Source organism: Canis lupus, chromosome 9 (genome assembly GCF_011100685.1).
Source record: "Canis lupus familiaris isolate Mischka breed German Shepherd chromosome 9, alternate assembly UU_Cfam_GSD_1.0, whole genome shotgun sequence".
Taxonomy (NCBI): domain Eukaryota; kingdom Metazoa; phylum Chordata; class Mammalia; order Carnivora; family Canidae; genus Canis; species Canis lupus.
In genome coordinates, this window is record NC_049230.1 from 2,799,440 (window position 1) to 2,815,596 (window position 16,157).

Genomic DNA, 16,157 nt, shown 5'->3' on the forward strand with positions numbered 1-16,157 from the left:
GATCTCCAGGATCACACCCTGGGCTGAAGGCGGCGCTAAACTACTGAGCCACCCGGGCTGCCCCTTATTTTACTTTTTAAAAGATTTTATTTATTTATGAGAGAGAGAGATTGGGAGGGAAGGAGGGAGGGAGGCATGCGTGAGCAGGGGGAGGGGCAGAGGGAGAAGCAGGCTCCTCACTGAGCAGGAAGCCCTACACGGGGCTTGATCCCAGGACCCTGAACCACCCAGGTGCCCCTAAAAGGAACCATTTTAAAGTGTACAGCTCAGGGGCATTCAGCACCTTCACATCTTCACCTCGGCGCCTCCACCTGAGCCCATTGAGCCGATATCTGCCGTTCCCCTTCTCCAGGTAGTCACCAACCTTTCTCCATGGACGTGCTGCCTATTCTGAATATTGTATAGAAATGTGGTCTTTCGTGACTGGGTTCTTTCACCTGGAATAATGATTTTGAGGTTCATCCATGGGGTGGCAGGTGCCAGAACTTCATTTTTATGTCTGAATGACATCCCAGTGCATGGATAGACCATACTTTGTTCATCTGTTCATTGACTGATTGATAGGTATTTGGGTTGTTTCCACTTTTTGGCTTTTATTTTGTTTTTGTATGTGTTCCTTTTTGAATGCATTACCTAACAGGATGTAGTGGCGGGCCTAAGGAGCACCTAAATCTAGAAAGCATGACCAGAGCAGGTGATATTTGCGATGTATGCAGCACCTGGCCCGTGCCACGGACAAGCCTGTGAATCTGCAGTGGAGACGGCTGGGCTGGGGCCTTCGTCTGGGATCGAGAACTTGTCGGATGGGCACGTGGCAAGGAAGAGACTGCTTTCCCCTCCAAACTCCCAGGCCCTGGGAATTCTCCCCAGACGTGGAACCCCTGGTGTTGCCCACGCACCAACTCTTGTGAGGAGGGATAGGGAGCCACGACGAGGGGTTACCCCTTTGCCCTGCATAGCTGGGGGTGGGGACCAGAGCCAGGGCTGCAGGTTTTCTGGCTTCTCCGGCTCAGCCAAGACCCGAGTGCTCTCGGCTGGGAAGGGCTGGGATGACTCGGGCGGCCCCCGTCTGCTCTCCAGCACGTCCTGACCCGCTCCGGGCCGCTGGGACCCGCTGGCCGGGGCGGTGAAGGTCAGCACGGCAGGGATGTGCCCCGGGTGCCCCGCACACCCGCCCTCCCAGCCTCCCCGCCGCCAGCCTGGCTGCCCCCTCCCAGCCCCGTCGTCTGGGTTCTCACTCCTCCTGCCCCTTCGGGGAAACGAAGGTGTGAGGGCGGCTGTGGGTGACCCGGCGCCGTCCTTTCTTGCTTTGCCTCGATGCTTTTTAAAAAGCCACAGCTCTGGGGTGAGAAAAAGCGAGCCTGTATTCTTCTACTGTGAATGAAGCCCTGACGACGTCCCGCTGCACGGATGGACCTGGAAACGTGCTCCAGGAATGGAGCCAGACACAGCAGGGTGCACGTGGTGCGAGGTGTCCGGGGCCGGGGGATCATGTAGACAACCGCAGGCCAGCGGCGGCCGGGGGGGGGGGGCCGGGGGACCGACTGCTGACTGGGTCGGGGCTTCCTTCTGGTCTGATGAGAATGTTCTGGAACGAGACAGAGGTGGTGTCTGCACAGCACTGTGAAGGCACTGAACGCCCCCGGATCGTACACTTTAAAATAGTTCATGTAATGTTAAGTGGATTTCACCTAATTAAAAAAAAAAAAAACAAAAAAACAGAACCAAACCACTTTAGACTCTCATTTCCCCGCCCCCTCTGGGGGGCCGCTGGGAGAGGTGACTTGAACACGTTGGCTGATTACTGTCAAACACCCACCACCCCTTGGTTGGCTGCCCCGAGGTGACCTTGCTGCTCCAGGCCGCGTCCGGGGCTCTGAAGGTGCTGGGGACAGTTCTGTGGACGTGCAGGCTTCATCCCGGGGCCGAGAGTGGAGACCAACGCAGGTGACCCTGCCCCGCTTTCCTGACCCTCGGCTCCTCTCAGGGTGCGGCTGTGGGTTCCAGCTCCGCCCCCGGTGCCCCGTCCCCTCCTGCCTGCAGACCAGGAATCCAAGGGCCGCCGGGTGGATACTGTTGCCATGTGCGGGGCCGGGAAGGACAGGAGGGGCCGACATCAAGGTAAGTGGGGACGGAGGTCCAGGCAGGGGAGCGGGCCTCAGGGCAGCAGGGCCAGGGGCCAGGGGCTCTGGGGGCGCCACTCCATGCTGCCATATCAGGGGGTCACCAAGTGCCAGCTCTGCAGTCTCAGGCGTCGTGTGTGTGTGTGTGTGTGTGTGTGTGTGTGTCTGGGTGTGAGAGCTCCCTAGCTGAGTGCCCTCGCCAACCTCCAGGGGCATCTGCACCCCGGAGCAGCAACGGTTAAGGGGTGCGGGCAGTGCAGGTGTGGCGGGGCACAGGCTGAGGGAGGCAGCGGGAGGGATGGATGGACAGGGGAGGGAGGAAGCAGGTGTATCACCGCGTGTGCGTAAATTAGGAGCTAGGGAGCAGAGAGACTCCGATGCCCTTCTGAGACTTGCCCCATGTCTCTTTTATGACACCTGTGAGTCCCTCCCTTGAGTAGCAGGGATGCTCTGCTGAAGAAAACCCCGTGAGCAAAGTAAGTCCTTTCCCCGCGGCCCGTGTGGGGGCCATGCAGCCGGCGGGGCTTGTCTGCTGTTTTTACAGAAGGACGAAATGTTCTCGCTCTTTGTCCCCTCCTCTGACTTGTGAGCTCGTGTGGCCTCAAGAGACTCAGTCTGGAAGACGCCGCTGGTGTCCTGAGCCGCCAGGTGCCCGCCGAGATGTGCCCCTCGGTGTCATGGGGATGTGTGTATGTAAGGGAGCGCGAGGCTTCTTCAGAGGCCCAGGGAAGCAGCCATGCTCGCTGCCCGGCGGACTTGGGGTGCTCACTGTCACCCCTCTGTTCTTCCCTCGTGGTGCAAGGCTGGGGATGGTGGAGCTTTCCACGACAGAATGATGTTGGCGCTCAGTGTCCAGGCCCCTACTCTGTGGGCTTCTAGAATGCAGCCAGAGTTGGTACGTGTGGCTGGAGCGCCGAGGATGTGCTGTGAGGACGTGGGGTGGCGGGGGTGGGGGGGTACTTGGAGGTTTGAAGACCCTTCTATGGTCTGCGCCTGAGCTCAGAGAGCAGGCCGTGGAGAGTCAGGTCAGAGGAAGTTTCCAGGCCCTGCGCGTTCCCCCCCCCCGCCCCCCGTCGTCCTCCTCCTCTTCCTCCAACACACAGACCTTCCCTCCACCCCCCCTCGGCACCTGTCGCCAACTAGGCACTGTGTCAGGAGTGTGTTTTCAGATAGATCTGCACAAGCCTGGGGGGCAGGGGGGACGAGGTGTGTCTGGAGGTGTCCAGGATGGAAAAGGACGTGAGGCTGTTCGGATAAAGAAACCCATTAGTATTGGGGGTGATCCCTGGGTGGCTCAGCGGTTTAGCGCTGCCTTCGGCCTGGGGCCATGATCCCAGAGTCCCGGGATTGAGTCCCGCGTCGGGCTCCCTGCATGGAGCCTGCTTCTCCCTCTGCCTGTGTCTCTGCCTCTCTCTGTCTCTCTGGGTCTCTCATGAATAAATAAATAAAAATCTTAAAAAAAAAAAAAAGTAAAGAAACCCATTAGCTGTGTCCTGAGAGGGTCAGGAAGTGGCCTGTCGGCCCAGGGGCACGTCCCGCTGCTGGGCTTGGTGCCGTGAGTGCACCACCGTGTTGCTCAGTGTGGACTGCGCTCCTCTTGGAGGCTCGTTTGTGGGGCGTCCCCGGCCCTGGATGGAAGGGGTTGTCATCACATGAGAACTGTGCTCTGACGCTAGTTTTCCACCGGTGTCCCCGCTAACGACGGGCGGGGGCAGGAGAAGAGCGTCCTGGGGGCTCGGGGCCCTGGTGGGAGGGGAGCCCCGGCCTGTGCTGAGCCCCAGACGAGGTGCCGCGCCACGCGCTCCCTCCTGCGGGCCCACCAGGTCACCAGTGCCCGGGAGCTGCCAGCGCCAAGAGGCGGAGGCGCCCGAAGCCGGTCAGCAGCCCTGAGCCCGAGGGCCTGGTGGGATCCAAGTCCTTTAGGGCACGGGAGGGGGCTTGGGGGCCCCTGGCTGCCGGGTTCTTCCTGGTGTCGGAGACATGGTGGGGCCCTCGGGTCTCCATGGGCCCGGGGCTGCTTCTGGGAGGCCTCCTCCCACACCTCCCTTCCTTGCCCCTTCTCTTCCGCACCGTCGTCCTGCTTGCCTTACCCCCTATGCCCTCGATTCCGGGCGCGCCTCGTCTTCCACTTGGGCCCCTGCTACGGCCTCCCTGTGGCCCCCGGCCCTGAAATCCCATTGTTGTCACAGGAGTGAGTCGGTCAGAAGCAGAGCTACTTCCACGGCATGCCGCTGCTCAAGAACATTCGGTGGCTCCCCATTGCCTAACAGAAGGAAGCCTAGGCTCCTTGGCAGGGCCTTGGAGCCCCTCCGATTGGCCCTGAGTTGACTATGGATGTGTCCTGCCTCATTTCCCACCCCAACCCCACTCCCCGTCCCCACTCCCTGTGGCTGGAGTTAAACAGGATGGCCTGATGGCACCTCCCACTGGTGTCCACCCTGCACGGGCTCTGTGCTGGAGAATTCTGCATAGGAGGCGACATCCCAGTGGTCTTCCAGTCCACGCGACCTACTTTCCCCTTCCCCTGAACTCGGGGTGTTTACGGGCTGGGTCGTGCTGCGGGCAAATACATTTATTCAACAAACACCGCTGTGGTTCAGCCCGTCCTGAACTTTCCTGGACCGACTCCTGCCACACGTTGTCAAACCTCCAGCGTTTTCAATGCGCGTTTTCATCTCACGGTGTTGCGAGCAGGCTATTGGCTCACGTTGGAAGTCCCACCCTATGGGACCTAGGGTTTTCTTATCCTTCCATCCTTTTGTTCTTTAGCCCACTACGTGCTTGCGGAGTTCCTGTTCTGCACCGGGCGCTGGGGGTATGGCGGGGGCGAGCCTGCCCCCGATCTCCTGCTGTATGAGGCGAGGTGGGCAGGACCCCCCAGCCTCAGCACTGTTGTGGTGAGCATAGAAAGGTGCAGGTGCTAGGAAGCAGGTGAGGGGGGCTGTGTGGTCCTGGGGTGTTGGGGGCCCCGTCTCAGTGGAGGGGAGCTTCAGCTGACATTGGAAGGATGGCCGGGAGTGGGAGCATCTGGGGAGGCCACCAGGCAGGAGGTGTGTGGAAGGCAGGAAGCATGTCCCAAGGGACTGGGGCAGCCAAGGGCTGGGTGTCACACCATCGGAATTGCCTCTTGCAAAGGTGACCCCCCGCCGAATCCCGCCCACTGCCTGTTTTTTATTGGCACCCAGCTGCGCCCATGAGTTTATGGTTTGCCAACAGCTGCTTTCTGGAAGTGGAATTGTGATCCAGGGGCCGTGTGGCCCCCAGTGCCCGACGTATTTACTTGGACCTCTTATGAAAGCGCTTGTGGGCCGCTCTGTGACAAAGCTGCGTGGGTTTGGGATGTCCTGGAAGCAGATCTGGGACAAGGGCGTGGGCACGGGTCTAACAGGTGGAGGACTGGGCTGCAGGGCCTGGGGCTGGGTGGGGTCAGGCCGGGCAAAGGGTGCACGGGGCGAGTGGTGACCCTGACCCGGCTCTGAGGGAAGGCCTCTGTTCGGGTCCGACAGGCCTTGACCACCCAACTGTTCTGGAACCTTCCTTTTGTTTCTCCACGAGACTGGCTCCTGGTCTCTGCAGCTGTGTTGTGCTCCACAAATCTTTCCCTCCGGGATTTGCTGACGAGACTGGCAAGCATGTTCACCTTGCTCCCAGATGTGGTGCGGGGTGTGGAGAACTACGGTTCCCGGAGTGTTGGTCTCCCCAGCCGGGAAGCTGCTGCTTACCCCATTCCTCGTACGTCCTGCAAGGCTGCACTAGTCGTCCCAGCAGGACATGGCACGGGGGGTGGGTGGGTGGGGCTGTTCTGCATCTCCACAGGCCCTTCGGGATCTCTCCCGGAGATCATCAGCCAGAAGCTGAGCCTGCTGTGGTGGGGGTCAGTGTTTCTCCCTGCAGAATGACTCTTGCCAGGTGCACGGCCTGGAACCTTCCTTCCTCACCCTGGACACAGTGCAAGACAGCCCGATGGGCACCCCGGGCTGGAGGAAACCCAGAGGGAATCTGCTTTATGAATTCCCTGTCCCTTCACTTCTTTCTAAAAAACACCATTATTGAGATGTGATTCCCATGCACACGAGTCACCCTAGACACACTGTGGTGTTCTAGAACATTTCTGTCACCTCCAAAATTGATGCTGGAAGGTCTCATTGCCCCATTCCCCCAGCCTCTGGCAACCACTAATCTACTTTGCCTGTAGCTTCCCCTGTTCCGGATATTTCACATCAATGGCATCCTATGCTATGTGGCCTTTTGTGACTGCTTTTTCAACTCAGCCTTGTGTCCTCGAAGCTCACCCATGTTGTGGAGGTGTCAACGCTCCCCTCCTTTGCTTGGCCACATAATACTCGACTTCACTTGCCCCATTGCTTCTCATGACCATCACACACTCTTTGCTGAACCAGCAACTGCTTAAAACAGGGATTGGCAAATATTTTCTGTAAAAGGCCAAATAATAAATATTTTCATGGCCTCTGTTGCAACTGCTCAGCTCTATCGTTGTGGCTCACAAGTAGCTGTAGGTGACCCATGAGTCCCAGTAAGACTTTATTTACAAAATCAGGTGGTAGCCAGATTTGATCCTCGAGCCAGTTTGTGGAGCCAGCATAAAGGATTCTCACAAACCTGCTTGAACCTGGGTGTCCGTAGTGTGCACCTCCACATTCTCCACCCCCTGGTCCCACCTGCCCCCGTGTTGGCAGCCCATGTCCCTGGGAGTGTGCCCTCCTTTCCTGGCACATATTCCTACTGAGACAACCACCGGAAGTATAATGTGTTGGCCAGAGGTAAGAGCACTGGCCAACAGTGGACAGGACCAGGGACCTGAACGTGCTGGGAACGTGGGTGTGCACATGCATGCATACGTGCATGTGTGCTACTTTCTGCAGCAGGCTGGGGAGGCAGCTGGGCAGAGGACAGTGGAGCCCTGCAGGGGCCAAGGGGCTGGCCTGAGGCCAGAGGAGCCTGTGGTGGGCTTGGGGTGGGCAGGTGCAGTGGGACCAAGGGGGCTGGGGCGGGCAGAGGGGACAGGCTGGGCAGAGCTGCGCCGAGGCCACTGTGCAAAGGCCCTGGGGTGTACCGAGCTGAGGGAACACGTTGGGTTGTCCTGTCTTCCTTGTGTGGTTGTGGACCAGACACTTCACCCCTCTGAGCCTGATTTTTCCCGTGGGGCTTCTCATTCCACTGGGACGGTTGTGAACACAGTTGAAACGCCGCAGCTGTGCCTAGCAGAGGGTCAGCATGTGTCTCAACTGCTAACGACGATGCCTCCTACTCACTGCCCATGGAGGGGGGCGTCCCACCCCTCGGATAGGACGCTCACTTCAAGGACCTTCCTAGTAACAAATCTCTCCTTCCTTTGGATAACTACTGACCTTGGAATTATTGTTCCTTCCTGGGCCCTAGGAGGTTCTTTGTTCTGGAATGTAACACTTTACAGATCTACATTTCCTTAACTAAACCGCTGGACCTCCCTTAGAACTAGGCGGGTTCTGGGATTCAGCTTGTTTGGATTTTGCATGTCTACATTTCATTAAGAGGCTCAGCGGATCTGGGGCGGCACTTGCCACCATAGGTGATTTCTGAGACACAAGCACAGCTTGTCCGTTGGAGGAGGTCACCAGAGGATGTGACCCCTGGTTGACCCACAGGCTGGCCCTGGACAACCAGAGGCTCTTCTCCATGCCCTGCGCCCTTGCGTCCCATCCCCCATCTGCCACCCCTGCTGCGAGCCATCTGCAAGGACGCAGCCCTGAGAAGGTGAGGCTGAGACTTTCTAGACAGTGCATGTGACTGAGCTCAGTTATGGCCCCTCCATGAACTTCAAGGATTCTGGCGGTGGGTGTGGAGACATGCTCATCTGGCAGCATTCAAGACCAGCTCCACGGTAAGCCCCCTTGCTCCTCATGCAGGCACCTACCCATCTGAGTGGCCCTGCTCTTCCCCTGTGCTCATGACACAGGCCTATTTCAGATTTCCCTGGGAGGCTCCCAAGGTGCAAACCAACACAGTCCCAACCAGTGAAGGGAGTGATGCCCCCCAGGCCACTCAGGTGGGGCTCTGATGGTGGTGGCAACATGGAGAACTTTCTATGTGCCAGTCACTGGGATTTCTAGGTGTTGCTTCACCGAGTCCACCGGTCACTCACTCTGGGGGTGGGGGTGGGGGAACATGGTTATTGCCCTGGGCACTGGGTCCCAAGATCAGCTGGCTGGGGGTGGGGGGGCAAGGAGTCTGTCCCCAGGCCTGGAGAGGCCCTTCTTGTCCCCCTGCCTGCTGTGGGAACTGTTCTGAGGTGAAGGCTTTGCCTCCAGCCCTGGGGTCTGGGCCAGCCAGGCACTCAGCAGCCTCAACAGACCCAACATTTAACGTGCATGCCGAGCATTTCCTGCTGGCCAGTCCTCTTCCCGACGGCAGCCTGGCTCGCGGAGGCTGAGCACTCAGGCCCATGCTGATGCCATGGTCAAAATTGGCTTAGAATTCTGGTTCAGAATTCTACTTGGATTCTAAAGCTCCTTGTTTGCTGTACGGTCCTTCCGTGAGTCAGATCTGGTCCTTGGAGGTAGGCCTGCTTTGTGGAAATAGCCAAGAAGCATTTGCATAACGTAGTTTCAGAAAAAGGTAGGGAAGGAGAGGTGCTAATGAAGCCAGGAGACACGTTCCTGTTTGTGGCTTTTAGATTGGCTCTGAAGCCTCCTGGAAAAGATGTCTCTAGATGTTTTAAATAGACAATACTAAACAACAAAAAGTGGGCCCACAAAGTGATACAAGTGCTCTGAAGGGCAAAACTCTACTCCATGTCTGAGTCCAGTTACTTTTATTGGAAAATCTGGTCATTTTGTTATGGCTGGAGGTCATGTGCCAGGACAAACCCATTTCCTCACATGAGGGGCTTGTGTCTGGGGCTTGCTGGCCATGCCCATGTTTGTCTGAGCTCCGTTCTGAGCCAAAGACTTTGGGGTTAGATCTATAAAGTTTTCACAAAAGGGTCAGGCATGGGGGGTAGAGCCTGTTAGATATGCCATAGTCAATGTTCTGACGCCTTGCTCATGGGCTCTAAGCAGGTGTGGAACTAATTTTCCCAGCATCTTTCTTTTTTCTCCCTCTACCCTGTCAGGTCATTGTTCTGGAAGACTTTTCCCACTGAGCACAGTCTCTGGAGGATGGTCCTGAGGAGTTTAGGTGCTCTGGCTACATAAAGGCAACAGGTCCTGGAGAGCTAGAGACCCAGGCATGGGTCCTGGCTGTGCTGCTTAGTACACATGTCTTGGGGGGTGCACGGCACCTGTGGGGCTCAGTTTACAGGTCTGCACATTGAGTGCTCTGGGTCAGGAACCTGGGAGTTCTTTGCCAGCTCTACAATTCCATGATTCCATCTTTGTTTCGTGCTCTTAATTATCCTCCTGACAAAACTTTTAGCATCCTCTGGATTACCTACTGTGCGAAGCTGAAAAGAAAAAGAACAGTATTTATTTCAAATTTATACCGTTTTACTCACTTATACAAGCCACACAACTTGTACAAATTGGTGAGACTTTCCTGTACAGGTGCCCCAACATTTATTTTTGAGAAACTAAATTAACTTTAAACAAATCAAGGTAAAAAAAAAAATAAACAAATCAAGGTGTATGACAATAGTTTTAAAAGTCAAATTGTACCCCAAGGTTGGATCCCTTTCTACCCTTAGCTGTTTCTGCTGGCATTCACCTCCTGTCTTTAGTCCAGCCTGTTGTAACAAATTGTCGTAGACAGAGTGGCTTCCGGCAACAAAAGTTTTGCACAGCTCTGGAGGCTGGGAGGTCCGAGATCAAGGCGCTGCAGACCTGTGTCTGGTGAGGGCCCATTTCCTGGAGTGGAGACGGCTGTCTTCATGCTGTGTTCTCACATGGCAGAGAGCAGACAGCAAGCTCTCGTGTTTCTTCCTGCAAAGGCACTGACCTCATCATGAAGGCTCTAGCCTCATGACCCAATCCCCTCCCAAAGGCCCCACGTCTTTTTTTTAAGATTTTATTTATTTATTAATGAGAGACACAGAGAGTGAGGCAGAGACACAGGCAGAGGGAGAAGCAGGCTCCCTACAGGGAGCTCGACGCAGGACTCGATCCCAGGACCCCAGAATCATGACCTGAGCTGAAGGCAGACGCTCAACCACTGAGCCACTCAGGTGTCCCCAAAGGCCCCACATCTTAATACTATTACGCTAGGGGCTAAGATTTTGACATATGAATTTTGGGGGATGTAAACTTTCAGTCCACAACCCTTCTGTATTTTCAAGCATTATGTATACACTGAAGTTTCTGGACATCAATTTTAGATTTCACTTTTGAGCCTTCTTTTATAGTAAATCAGGTTTTTAGCCTACTCACACCCCTTCCTGATCTTCCAACTTCACCAAATGATATCTCAGTTTTTGGTTAAATCTACACACAAGTTTTATTATGACTAATATAACTACAGATTTTTTTCATATGACTTAGAGTTTATAATTGTTTAGGCTTTGGTGTACCTTCCAACATGTTTTTCTATGTCAGCTTCCACAAGGTCAAGCCTGTTGATAGTTTATCAGCCCTCTTTTCTCCCTGGAGATGTTGTTCTGGAGCCCTCTGATACCTGCCCCATATGCCGTACCCTCTAGGGTGCCACATGGTTCTGGCCCAGAACTTTCCTTTACTCACTCCTGTGATGGGAGTTCATGCTTCCTGGATCTTGCTGCTTTATCTTCTTTCCTACCTAGTCTTAGTGGAGTTTATTCTCTTGTAATATCCTCAGATGCCTTATTCTCTTCTCATGTTCAGTTCACAGCCTGCTTGAGTATAGACTCCTAGTTTTGAAATTATTTTTACCTAGGATTTCGAAGGCACTTTTTCCTACTGCATTCAGGTTTCCATGCTGCTATTGAGAAGTCTGATGCCATTCAGATTTTTGATCCTGTTTTATGACCTAATTTTCCTCTTTCTGAAAGCTTTTATCCTCAGTGTTCTGAAATGTCAGAAAAGTATGCCTTTGTTCTTTTATTGTTTGGAAACTTGGTGTGCTCTTCAGTCTGAAGGCTCGTGCCCTTCGGTTCTGGGAAAATTTCTGGTGTTACTTCTTTGATAATTTTATTCTCTTGATTTTCTATGTGTTCTTGTTCTGAAACTCCTATTTGTCAGATGTTGGATCTCCTGGCTTCATTACCTAACTCTAATTAGAAAAAAAAATCCCTATCGTCCACTTCCTTGACTTTCCATTCTGCTTTCTCGGAAACCTTCTTAGCTTTATTTTCCAGTGCTTCTACTGACTTAGATTTATGCTACTGTATTTGTAACTTCTGGGCATTCCTGTCTCTGATTGTTTCATCCGTGCCGTGCTTTACCTCGTCTTAGGGAAATCTTTGGGGGTTTTCCTCTCTTAGCAAAGTATGTACTTATACTAGTTAATAGTGCCACATAATAAATTATTCCCACAGTTTTGTGACTTAAAACAATAAATGTTTCCTACCTCACAGTTTCTGTGGGCCAGAAATCTGGAAGGACCTAGTGGTTGGTTCTGGCCTGGGGTCTCTCATGAGTTTGTGATATCAGCCAGGACTGGACTGACTTAAGGCAAGGATGGAGATGAAGGATTGCCTCCCAAGTTCAGTCATGTGGTTGATGGCTGGAGGCCTCCATTCCTTACTACATGGGCTTCTCCATATGGCTGCTCAACATGACAGCTTTTTCCAAAGTGAGTTATCTGGGAATTGTGGAGGGGTAACTAAGATGGAAACTAGTGTTTTTTATAACCTAATCTCAGAGGTAAGTATCTCTTTTGTGTGGTCTGAGGACCACACACTGAGTACCAGGAGGCAGCCAACCTGGAGAAGGCTGGCAACCACAGCACTTGCTCTGAATTTCACCCACTTGTTTTGGTTTCTGTTGTTCATCCTGAAGACTTATCTCAAGTATCTGGTGATCTATATCTATCATATTTAAGAGCGAAGCATGCAAGCTGATTGGAGGCTCTGTGTGCGTGCTTACATGGAGAACTTGTAGACTGTCTCCCAAATGGAGGATTTGAGGGCAAGCAGTTTATCTGGGAGGTGAAGGAAATCCTAGTAGGGTAGTGAGTTGTGGAACACAAGGGAAGGCCAACAAGAAAGGATGAGTTTTGAAGCCAGCTAGTACGGTGTATGTTTGGAACCTGGTCCTGCAGAGAACTCTGAATATAGTGCAAAACACACTCCTCAGAATTACTCCACCTGCATGATGATGGAGCTGGGCTATGCCTTGACTTTTCTGAATCACTGATTGAACACTATGGGGTAGGGGAGGGTAAATGTCAGGACCCGTCCACCTGCTACAAGAAGGCAGAGCAGTCTTCTGAGGTCTTGGGTGACTCTGCAGGCATGAGATGCAGGCACCACTGTTGGAAGTCTACTGGAGGACTCTGCAGCAGCTAAGGTCCGAGCCACTGGGCGAGCACTGACATTGGCCATGGGATTTCCTGCAGGGTGAATGGTGGACAACTTGCTTTTTAGTTTGACTTCCAAATGTCAGTATATTTGTAGGCCTTTTCTCTGCAGGAGCTTTTAGTCTCTCCGGAGAGGGAGCCTCTGACCTCTTGCTGAGGGTGGCATTTAGGTCTGGCTTCTGGTGTTCTGGAGCTGGCAGGAGGGGCTGGCTGGCCCCAAGAGTGTGGACACTCCTGTTCAGTCCTCCTCTGTTCAGCACTGGGCCCGACCCCACCCTCTGTGAGCAGATGTCCTGGAGTCTGGGCGTCTCTGGTCCAGGCCCCCAAGAATGAGCCTCAGGTCAACCCCAGGGCGGGGGCACCTCATCCTTTGGAGGGTGGGCAGGGTCCACATGCCTCCTTTGGACCTTGCAGCATCTGTGCCTCACTTCAGCCTTCAGAGTACTCAATTTCCATGATTCTGGGTAAGTTCTTTGGGGGACAGCAAAGAACTTTGTCCCTGTCCGTTGCCAGGTCACCCGCCCACCCCATCGGCCTCCCCATCTCTCCTCCGGTGTGTTTCTGCTTCTCCACCTCTTTGTTTAGGAGATTGTTGACGGAATGGATCAGAGAGGTCTCATTCGCCCGTTTCAAACCGCAGTTTCCGGTCTTTGGAAACTTGCGGTGGAGTTTCCCGTAGAAAAGTTGTTTTCAGTAAGATACGAAGACGCTGGATGGCCCGGGGGGCTCCGCGGTTTAGCGCCGCCTTCAGCCAGGGTATGGTCCTGGAGTCCCGCGTCGGGCTCCCCGCATGCAGCCTGCTTCTTCCTCTGCCTGTGTCTCTGCCTCTCTTTCTTTCTATGAATAAATAAATAAAAATTAAAAAAAAAAAAAAAAGATATAAAGAAGCTGCCGGATTAGTCAACACAGAGTCAGCCCGCTCAGCCCACGGTGTATCCCAATCAAGGCTCGTTCCTCACTCACGTCGAGTCCGATGTGGGCTGCGCCGCCCTCCTCCGTCCGTTGGGGCCGCCGTCTGGAGCGCCACGCCGCGGTGGCCCGCGTGAGCCGCACCGGGGGTCGCGGTGGTGTGAGGGACCCGTCCGCCATGCGGCTGTGACCCGCCGCCAGGGACGCTGGGAAATCACCACGAAGCATGCGCGGTTGGAGGGCACGTGACTCCGTCCTGCCGCGAGGGAGGCTGGGAAATCACCACGAAGCATGCGCGGTTGGAGGGCACGTGACTCCGTCCTGCCTCGAGGGAGGCTGGGAAGCCACCGTGACCGCGTGTGCCGGGACGGCTTGCCCACGTGTGCCGATGCCCCGCGCGCGTGTGCGGCCTCCACGGTGCCCTCCCGCCCCCGAATCCGGAAGTGCGCGGACCTGGAGGAGGCGACGGGCCGGCGGCGGGCCCCCTCCACGGCCTCCGCGGTGAGGCTGCCCGGGGCGTGGGTCAGAGCTCGGAGCGCAGGACGTGTACCTCCACCGCCTGGTTCTTCGGTGACCTGCCGTGTGGGCGAGGCCTGCCTGTAGGCTGGGCTGCTGGCGGGGTCGTCGCTGCTCGCGGCCCGCACCGCCGCCGCCCTGCGGGTCTGTTCCCGGGCCCAGCGCGGCCGGCTCTGTGACCACCTGTGCGCCCCGGGGCTGACTGCTGACCATCTGCGCACCCCAGGGACCAGCTCTGTGACCACCTGTGCGCCCGGGGCTGACTGCTGACCACCTGTGGAGCCCAGGGCCGGCTCTGCTGACCGCCTGTGCGCCCTGGGGCTGACTGCTGACCATCTCTGCACCCCAGGGGCCAAGTCTGCTGATCACCTGTGTGCCCCGGGGCTGACTGCTGACCATCTCTGCACCCCAGGGGCCGAGTCTGCTGATCACCTGTGTGCCCCGGGGCTGACTGCTGACCATCTCTGCACCCCAGGGGCCGAGTCTGCTGATCACCTGTGTGCCCCGGGGCTGACTGCTGACCATCTCTGCACCCTAGGGGTCGGCTCTGCTGACCACCTGTGGATCCCAGGGCCAGCTCTGCTGACCACCTGTGCGCCCCAGGGCTGACTGCTGACCATCTCTGCACTCCAGGGACCAGCTCTGTGACCACCTGTGCGCCCCAGGGCCGACTGCCGACCACCTGTGGATCCCAGGACCGGCTCTGCTGACCACCTGTGCACCCTGGGGCTGGCTCTGCCCGCCACCTCTGCACCTCCAGTGGTCTCTGTCCGCCACTTCTGCATCCCCGGGGCCAGCTCTGCTGACCACTGCGGCACGCCCTGCAGTTAGCTCACACCCACTGTGCAGACATGTCAAGGTAGGGGAAGGTAAGACATGAGTGACACTTGTGTGTTTTAATGATTGAGGGCTTGCCTGGTCAGCACTCACTGAGCAATGGTGCCGGGACAGCTGGGGAGGAGGGTGTGTGCATCCTCAGGAAGTCTCCCAGGCCCTCTTGGATTGGTGTGATTGGCACTGTGGGAAGGACAGTTCTAGCCAGGTTGCCGTGGGACAGTCTTTCAGGATGGGTGTCAGGCCACTGTGAGCTTGAGGGTGGAGAGCCCCCACTGTGGACTCATGCCACCCCTAGCCCTCAGACCGTGGCATGACAGAGGGTACTGTGGGTGTGAGCAGTCTCAGGCAGTGTGAGGTGGGGAGATGCTCAGGAGAGCACTGTCGTTGGGGCCGGAGGGATGTGGTGGAAGAGGCAGCGGGCATAGCACTGTCTTGTTACTAACATGCGTGCTGACTGTGGCTCGTGGAGAATCTATGAATAAAATTTGGGGGCGGGATCCCTGGGTGGCGCAGCAGTTTGGTGCCTGCCTTTGGCCCAGGGTGCGATCCTGGAGACCCGGGATCGAATCCCACGTCGGGCTCCCGGTGCATGGAGCCTGCTTCTCCCTCTGCCTGTGTCTCTGCCTCTCTCTCTCTCTCTCTCTCTCTCTGTGACTATCATAAATAAATAAATTAAAAAAAAATTTGGGGGCAGGATTGATCGGAGTTAATGATAATTTGAGCCACATGTGCTCCCCCTTCCTTCCCCATCGCCCTCCCACCACCCTCCCTGGACCCTCTTCTTTTGGATTGGTATTGTGCTCCTCACTTTCTGAGTCCTCCAGAAAGCAGTGGTCTCCACAGCTGAGGTTGGGCTCCCTAGCCCTTCTGTGGGTTTAGGGAGGGGCCCTTGATGCCCCAACAGTGGGACAGTGGACGGGGTGTTCAAACCTTCTGTATTCCTTTTCCAATTTTCAGGTGTATGGGTGGGGAGAGAGTGGTCCAGACACGTGTCATAGAGGAAACCACCACAGGGCCTCCCATCTTTTTGCTCAACTGCTTTGTCGAGATGTAATCCACATACCATACAACTCACCGTCTGAAGTGCACAATCAAGTGGTTTTCAGAATGCTCACAGAGCTGTTTCGGGACCACCGCAGTAGAATTTAGAACAGCAGAACTTTCATTGCCACCAGGAGAAACGTCATACGCTTTAGCTGGGACTGCCATGTCCCCCCTGGTAATAGGCCAGTCTACATCTCTGGGTTGGCCGGTTGTGGATGTTACATCGGTGGAAGTGGTCCCAGATTTCTCACCTTAATTTCCTGAAAGGAGTATGGGAGTGGTTTTTCCTCCTCTGTTGGCCAT

The 16,157-nt window shown here is 55.5% G+C and overlaps 1 protein-coding gene and 1 long non-coding RNA gene across 8 annotated transcripts in view; one reads left to right on the plus strand and one right to left on the minus strand.

Moving 5' to 3' along the window:
* The first annotated feature begins 7,670 nt into the window (after window positions 1-7,670).
* Window positions 7,671-16,157, plus strand: part of RBFOX3 (RNA binding fox-1 homolog 3) — a 445,638-nt gene continuing 437,151 nt past the window's right edge. For 3 of the 7 annotated variants that reach the window (XM_038546403.1, XM_038546397.1, XM_038546399.1), the window contains exon 1: window positions 13,994-14,842. The gene's annotated coding sequence lies outside the window, so the exon portion shown is untranslated. Of the gene's footprint in view, window positions 8,005-13,982; window positions 14,843-16,157 lie in introns of those variants that run through there. The other 4 variants (XM_038546398.1, XM_038546404.1, XM_038546405.1 and 1 more) reach the window with 3 other exon arrangements.
* LOC111097277 lies at window positions 8,920-13,640 on the minus strand. Its single transcript, XR_005364138.1, has 3 exons — window positions 13,512-13,640; window positions 9,825-13,385; window positions 8,920-9,564 (listed from the first exon to the last, which is right to left on the minus strand). It is a non-coding gene; the product is annotated as an uncharacterized LOC111097277 (long non-coding RNA).